Genomic DNA, 8774 nt, shown 5'->3' with positions numbered 1-8774 from the left:
TTGAAGGACTTGCACACATACACATGCATAACCGTACTCACACGTGCACACACACACACACACACTCATCAAGGGTGTAGTCTTTCATCTGCACAAAACTCACACGCACGTAGTCTTGAATGGTTTTTATGTTTGGACACTACCACAGACAATGAGACAATGGATTGAGAGAATGTGATCAGTGTGTATGTTACTCTCTCTCCCTCTCCCACTTCTCTCTCTCTCTCTCTCTCTCTCTCTCTCTTGCTTTCTCTTGCTCGCTCTCTCGCTCTTGTGTTCTCTCCTTTTCTCCCTCCCAGTTCCCTCTCTGGCAGACGCTGCAGCCGTACCCTCATCTGAATTCCACACCAGCTGTGGGCACAAGCCCCTCCCCCTTTCTCTGCAGCAGCAGCAGCAGGTGTTGGGTGAGCTCTGAGACTGAGATTCTTCCCCAAAACTGTCTCCTAAACCAACCCTGTTTTCTCTTTATGACTCGCCCTTTGCTAAAGTAAATTAATAAATAAACAAATAAATAAGTAAACGCATCCTTCAGCTGTAAGCCGACTAAATAAATCAGAAAGGGCTCTTTGTGGGAAGTCTGCGCCGTGCGATTTATATCTGTAATTACCCACAATGCCAAGCGGGTCTGAACTCCGGGTAGCTGCTGTAAATTAAATGGGCTGTCTGCTGAAACGTCCTTGAGAGACTCAGCTGCAGAATGAGCGCTGAGATCATATCGGTGACACTGGAGTTCAGTATCTTGGCAGCTTCTCTGATTCATTCCTGTCCTGTTTTGTTGGTGGCCCAGGTGAACTATGGGAAATTAATTTTACTGTGTAGTACTCCGGGCCAGGGTTGCTGAGGTGGGGGGGGGGGCACAGGGGTTGGTATTATTGATAAGTGTCATGGTAGGTATAAGAGGGAGACTGAGCCTGTTGCACTTTAAATATCAAACAGGTTTGCGGGTGTTGGGTTATATGTAGTATTGCTAGAGCTAGTAAATCCCTTTTATATGAAAGTTTGGTGAAAAAGACACATTTAATGCATCTTCTGAAATTTCATTGCAGGGTTATCAACAAGATCAGTGCTGTGGTAATGGATGTTCTGCACTCTAATACACAATCAGAGACTCCTGTTACCTACCCAGGAAGACTCACCTGTATCTTCCCTCACCTGTAGAGAGGATGGGCGGGACACAAGCTGACCAGGTGCTCAATTTATGATTTTATGCAATATGCGGTTTCATTAGCCTCAGCCAGTGCAGCTATAATACAGCTGTTAATAATGGGATTTTTTTTGACAATGATTGGTTGAAATCAGTGAGTCATCGGTAGCCTATGTTTGCTCCACCCATTTTAGCTTCATGGAGCCTCTCTCTCCTCATCAGCTTCAATTACCTGCTCTGATTGGACAGCCCTCTAAACCAGCCTGGACAGGTACACAGGAGCCATTATGCCTCCGCAAGGCAGATTATGCATGTTAATTATCTGCTTTCATCTTTTGTTTTAATGCAGGAGATAAAAGAGACGTAAACTGGTTTGTCTGGCTGAACTGAACTTGAACCGACTTCCCTCCAGTCTGGAGTGCAAATGCAAGCTCCATGTCATGGGGGGGGGGGGGGGGTAGTCAGCCCCCTGCATGAAATCACTGGATGCCAGCCACTTGGTGATGTACGTTATTTCAGGGGGGATAGAGACTTTTTTTTTTTACAGGACTTAAATAGGGGGTCTTAGTGGCCCCTGTTGCTACAGAGCCTCGCTGGTACAGTTTATCTTGTCTTTGGGCTTCTGGGTAACATTTGTTTCGCCAGGAATGCGGAAAATGTCGTCCTGGGTCTACAGCTCTGCTCGCATGTGCTTTTAGTTCTGCGGTAACCCCGAAAGGTTTTTTTTTTTTTTAGAACTCCTCTCCACTCCACAATGCAAAACACACACTGAGACAGATGAAACGATGAGGGCTTTTAATCCATAGCCAAGACGCAGAGACCCCCCCCACCCCAGAATAACCGGCCCTGTCCTCTGTCTTTAAGTGTTAAAGAAATTGCTTTACGCAGCTGTTACTTTTTCCCCTTCCAGTGGGATGTTGTGACTTCAGTATTCACTGAAATCAGCAGATTTGGCAACAACAATGAAAGGAACATTAATTTTGGATGAATGCCAGCCTGGGCCCTGTTTCACAAAGCGGGACTACTGCGTTAGCTGGATAACTTCACTGAGTAAAACCTGGAATACCCCCCAAATCTGGAACATGGACTGAAGTAAAAAAAGAGCTGTTCTGGGTTTTACTCAGCACTGTTATCCAGCTAACTCAGTAATTCTACTCTGTGATACAGGGTTTTACTCAGCACAGTTATCCAGCTAACTCTGTAATCCTGCTCTGTGATACAGGGTTTTACTCAGTGCAGTTATCCAGCTAACTCAGTGACCCTGCTCTGTGATACAGGGTTTTACTCAGTGCAGTTATCCAGCTAACTCAGTAACCCTGCTCTGTGATACAGGGTTTTACTCAGTGCAGTTATCCAGTTAACTCAGTAACCCTGCTCTGTGATACAGGGTTTTACTCAGCGCAGTTATCCAGCTAACTCAGTAACCCTGCTCTGTGATACAGGGTTTTACTCAGTGCAGTTATCCAGCTAACTCAGTAATCCTGCTTTGTGATACAGGGTTTTACTCAGTGCAGTTATCCAGCTAACTCAGTAATCCTGCTCTGTGATACAGGGTTTTACTCAGTGCAGTTATCCAGCTAACTCAGTAATCCTGCTCTGTGATACAGGGTTTTACTCAGCGCAGTTATCCAGCTAACTCTGTAACCCTGCTTTGTGAAATAACCCGGACTTATTATTTTATCTGGATAGAATTATGTTGATATTCTTTGGGGCAGCATGGTGGTGAGGGAACTGGGTTTATAACTCCAAGACTGTGACTACAGTTCCAAGTTGGAGCTCTGCTGTCGTGCCCTGGCGTAAGGCACGTATCCTGTACTGCTTCAGTAAAACATCCAGCTGTATAAATGGCCTGTGTGCAAAGAATGTAAGCTGTGCGAATGGCTCTGAGTAAGACTGAGCTGCTACTGAATGCCTAAAATGGAGATTCTCTTAAAAAGATCTTTCTTTAGTTGTGTCACCATCATTGTACCAAAGCAAAAATAAGCAAGTTTAGAAGCCTTGGGGTTCATTTAAAAAAGTTTTTAGCTTTTCTGAGATGTTCCCAGGAATGCTGATTGAGTGTGTGAGAAATGGCCTTGCTTTAACGGAGATCCCGCTTTTCAGTGGAGTTAAACGCATCAGAAACATACGATCGCACACTTATCTGATTGGACGAGCAAGCCAGTTTGTTGTGACTGGTGATTATTCGTGCGAGGGCTAAATTGCTCTGATGCTTTGACTCCTGATACAATACTTTCATGGGTGATGGGATTTTCTGTTATTGGAGAAAGTTTTTTTCCTTTTTTTGGGGGGGGGGGGAGGATGGTGCTGATTATGCTGGAGTATTTTAGGGTCAGGACATTAGTGGGTGAAAGCATTGGTCTAAAGCCTGATGAAGGTAAGTTTTTTTTTTTTTAAAACCAACAAATCAGTAAAATCGAAATTGGAGGTCTTCAAAGTCTCTGTATTAATCGGGACTGGCACAGGCAGAAGGGGGGGGGGGGGGGCTTTTTTTAGCTTTTGAACACGCACTTTAGCACATCAAACGGGCCGTTTCTGGAGCGTCTCAGATTCGGGGGCCCTCCTCATGGGGTTTGCCCGGGGCCTTGTTGTTTGGCCGAGTGCTGTGCCAGCTACTGGCAGTCTACGAGGAGCGATTGCATCACCAGACACTTCACAGGTACACTGAAGATAGACAACCCCTCCCTCCCTCCCCTCCCCCCCTACCCCAAACACTCCAATGGGCGGTCCAAGAGGACCGATTGCATCACCAGACAGTTCACAGGTACACTGAAGACAGACAACCTGTCCCCCCCCTCCCCCCCCCCACCCCAAACACTCCAATGGGGGGTCCAAGAGGACCGATTGCATCACCAGACAGTTCACAGGTACACTGAAGACAGACAACAACCTGTCGTCCCCCCCCCACCCCAAACACTCCACCCCCCAGATCCCCCTGCGCCCCCTGCCCCCCCCCCCCCCAGGCTCAGTGTTCCATTTCCTTTCCTCCTGCTTTCTCCCCCCTCCCTCGCTGAGGCTGGAAGTGTGGCTAATCCATTGAGTGAGGGCATAGTGAGCGGGGATTGTTCGGGGGGGGCGGGGGGGGGGGGGCTTCTCTATGGGAGGCCCAAAGCCTTCGAGGATTAGTGCGCCTCGACAGCACCCCCCTCTGCTGCCTGCCACCCCGCCCCCCCCCACCCCAAAACCCCACTGCCCCAGACAAATCCTGCAAGGCCTGGGTGGGGATTTGGGATGTGTGGGGCGGGGGGGGGGGGGTAGGGGGGGACGTCAGCCCGTCCTGTGGTCCATTCCAAACTCCCTCTGAGAGGGGATGCTGTAATCCACGGGCTGTTGTACAAACAGGCTTTTCTGTTTGTGCGCATTTGTGCTAGTGTGTGTGTGTGTGTGTGTGTGTGGTTAACTGCTGCCGCAACAACTGCTGCGTGGCATCGGAGTGTACACACACACACATAGGGCGACATAGCTCAGGAGGTAAGACCGATTGTCTGGCAGTCGGAGAGTTGCCGGTTCAAACCCCGCCCTGGGCGTGTCGAAGTGTCCTTGAGCAAGACACCTAATCCCTAACTGCTCTGGCGAATGAGAGGCATCAATTGTAAAGAGCTTTGGATAAAAGCGCTATATAAATGCAGTCCATTTACAGTCGCAGCAAATACACCCTGGACAGGCCGCCAATCTATCGCAGGGCACACCTCATCCCAGAGGTGCTCTATTGGACGGCAGGCCATTGGAGTAAACTGATGTCATTGTCATGTTTGTGGAGCCAGCCTGAGCTCGTGAGTGCTGTGTGACACGGCGCATTATCCTGCTGGAAGTGTCCGTTTTAAAAAGGGCAGACTGTGGTCATAAAGGGATGCACGCGGTCAACCGCAATGCTTAGGTATGCTGCGGCATTCAAATAATGCTCAGCTGGGGCCTAATGTGTGCCAAGAAAACATCCCCCACACCATTACACCACCACCAGCGGCAGCCTGCACCATTGATGCAAGGCAGGATGGGTCCATGGATTCATGCTGTTTATGCTAACTTCTGACCCTACCATCTGCATGTCGCAGCGGAAATCAAGATTGGAAAAAACATTCAGAGGAGGCAACGATATGGAGGAGCAGGCCTTTTGAGTTAGTGAGCAGGTGTATCGAATGAACTGGCCAGCGAGTGCATCTTCTCCTTATTTTCTCTTTTTTATTTCCCGCTGTACTCGAGCCCACCTGCCTGATTACCTCCCCCCCATAATCAGACCGTGAATTGCCTGTGCCCAGCACGTTACTTTCTGAACGACCTCGAGGACTATCGCAGGAAGATTGCATCTCGTTTCAACGGCAGACAGGGGCGTAGCTATGAATTTTGGCCCCCCCCAAAATTTTCAATAAAACAAATTGCGATTTTTGTTAGCTGCCTCTCCTCTCCCTAACCCCCGCCCCCCGCCGCCCGCCGCCCCCCAAGGGCTCTGATGACAGGCAAGCAGCAGCAGCAGCATCGAGGGTGAATCATTCCTTCCGCACGATGCGAAGAATGAAAAGAATCCCCATTAAAAAAGCTCCGCTTGTCAGGATGTTCTGCCGATCCCCGTTCCGCACGTGATGCTCGCGCAGCGCGTGTCTGCGAAATGTCAGCGGGGCTATCCGGCACATTCTGTGCTCCTGGCCGCGAGCGCAAGCCGGATACCGCGAGGGAGAAATCCGGCGTGACAGGAACTCTGCGATGTGCGTCGAGGCTCGGCCACGGGGGTAGAAACCGTGCGAGCTGACAGTGTCATCACGGTTCGGTTGTTTTGTCCGTTAATCAGACGTGCGTTTGGCACTGAGTGACGTGAATCCGAGGAAAAGATAGCTGGGAACTGGGCTGTTTTATCCTGGGACCCTATCCGGTCCGCCTGAAGGGAATCTGCAGTAAAACCCACACTGTAAAAAAAACTGTATTTTTATGGTAGAATGTTTGTAACAATTTACAGGGGATTTCACTCTTCCCCCCCAAACACTGTCAAAGTCATGTAGAGTGATGTAGCTGTAGCATGTAGCTGATTCCACCCATACAACTACCTGCAGTGCCGAATGAGTTTAATTTAAGTAATGCATTCGATCAAGCGATGTGGTCTGTTTCTTCCTTACACATTTTCTAATGAATTTTGGGAACGGTGTTGATCACGATTTTTTCAAGAAAGGGGAGAGTCACAATAACTGTCACCTCTAAAATAAAAATTGAGGCCAGTGTGAACTTTCAGTTTTATTAAACTGGGGCCTACAATCCCTGAATTGTTGATTTACCTGCAGGTTTGTGGTAACCAGACACTCACTGTACTCGTTTTATAATGTGATGTTATTTAATATCTCCGAATGTAGGAGAATTTTGAGACTCCCCATGATTGTGATGAAGTCACATGTTAAAGTTTTTTTTGTTAAAGGGTATTCCTGTCAATGTTGATCAGACTGTTTCCTCCAAACTCTCAATGCTTCATGATAAAAATTATATACACTCATATATCACATGTATAACTATATACTAATATAATCAATATGTAATCCAATAACTCTATATCAGTAGTTGCAGCAAAGCTTATGGAAACGCAAGAAACCACAGTATCCACTGTAGAAAAAAGGCAAACGCAGAAGGCTTAAAAAAACCATACTTACTCAGCAGAAAATTAGTGCCAAATAAATATGCTAGAAAATTAATACTTTACAGTGACCCATGTGTAACCTGAATACAGTAGAAAAGGTACAGGAGGCTATAAACTCTATGAACTTGTATGTGTAAATGGAAAAATACAGAAAGCAATGACGTGTATGCATAGTGAAAAAACACAGAGTAAGGGAAAATTGGAAAAATACAGACAGCAATGACGTGGTGTATGCGTAAGTGGGAAAGTACAAAGTAAGGGAAAATTGGGGTACCTGTCCACTGATGAAGATTAATTAAGAACATCAATAGACTAATTAAAGACATCAATAGAACTAAAAATCAGTTTTGGGGCACCTGTCCACTATGATAAGAATACTTACTGATACATTAAGAACATCATAAGGACCGAAAATCATCTTTATGCCAAAAAGGTCAAGTTGACCCACGAACAGGAAAGTGAAACTCCTTGCTGTGCCAGAAAAGACCAGAGGGCTGATATTTTTAGAAATGTGTTAAAGGGGGGTTGTGGGCACAAATTGTGTATAAAATGTATGCAAAACTGACAATCGAGGTTCAATTCCCCTGAATTGATCCGGCTTTGTGCACCTGTGCAATAAAGTCTAAACTTTCTGAAGAGCTTGCTGCTGTTGTGTCTTTTCCCTCCTGAAATTGTTTTCTACAGATTGGCGATTGGCGTGGAACTCTGTCGTTTCCTAGACACGACACGAAAACTGGGAGACTCGAAGTGGACGTTCCGTTGTAATATCGGAGAGTGATTTATCAGGCTATTTCAGGAGTGGATTATCAGGCTATTTCATTAGCGCACTGTGCCAGCAGTGTGCCGTAGACAGAGAATGCAGCAGTCAGGAAAAAGGTTGTTGCTTCTTGTTTTATTGCATTACTCTGAGCAACATTATGGAATTGGAGAAAGGCATCGATCTTTGTATAAATAAGTAATTTGTTTATTTTTTTTATTATTGATTTATTTGCGCATGTTGCTACGTCGTGTTTTTCTCTTGTGTGGTTAATGTTGTTTTCTAGCATCGTGTGAATGGTTATGGCTCTGTGGATATCTGAGGTTAGTGCAGGTAAGGTGGTCGTGTCCGTTTTTACAACGGACCACAGTCCTCCCTCGGTGATCCACTTGCATTTGGGCAATGTGAACAACGCTCCAGGCGGTCTGCATTCTCGTGCAGTTAAGAATAGCAGACCGGGTAACCGCTGTTAAAGTAGGCTACTGATGCAGCTAATTACCGCGTGTCAACCCCCCCGAGTTCCTCTGAACGCGCTGATTCGGTTACATTTCAAAGGCGCTTCTTGTTGGTACGCTGCACGCGAACGCTCTGATACATGTAGTCTCATCACTGCCAGGAAATGAAGTCAGCTAAAAGCAGTTGGCTAGTTAGCGGTCAGCTCTGTCAGAGCGTTGCTGAAAATAATAGCCTACTGACGGCCAGCAGTCCAGCGGCTAAATCATTAAGTCCACTTTAAGGCTGCGGTCACACTAGTCTTTTCCATCAACAGCATCTGATGATGCTAGGCTGCATTGAGTGACAGGTCTGGATTACGCACAGAGCAGACTTTGTTTTCACCGGGTTCAGATCTGCATAGCCCCTGAAATATCCATCGTTCTTCTCCCCAATTTAATGCTTAATTTGGACCACAGGCCTCATAGCCACAGTAGGTCTTCACGTGGTGTGGATCTGGGTACATTTGTATATTCATTTTGCGCCTGCGGGGGATGTCCCACTCTGCACGCGGGTTTAAAATGCGGAAGACGAAGCTGTTCGGAGAACGACCCTTTTTTCCCGTTAATGATTCATTTATTAGCCTAACCCCCAGTACTTTTTTTCTTCTTCCAACAGACCGCCTAATACATAGCACACAGTATATTCGAGAGTATATACAGTAGGCTATAATGTACAGTATGCATAGTACATATATTTTTTACATGCTATATATTGCAAAAGTGTGGAATTTTTAGGGAATATAGTGAACGTATGTATGACAGCAG

Source organism: Anguilla anguilla, chromosome 1 (genome assembly GCF_013347855.1).
Source record: "Anguilla anguilla isolate fAngAng1 chromosome 1, fAngAng1.pri, whole genome shotgun sequence".
Lineage (NCBI taxonomy): Eukaryota > Metazoa > Chordata > Actinopteri > Anguilliformes > Anguillidae > Anguilla > Anguilla anguilla.
Note: the sequence above shows the minus strand (reverse complement) of the source record.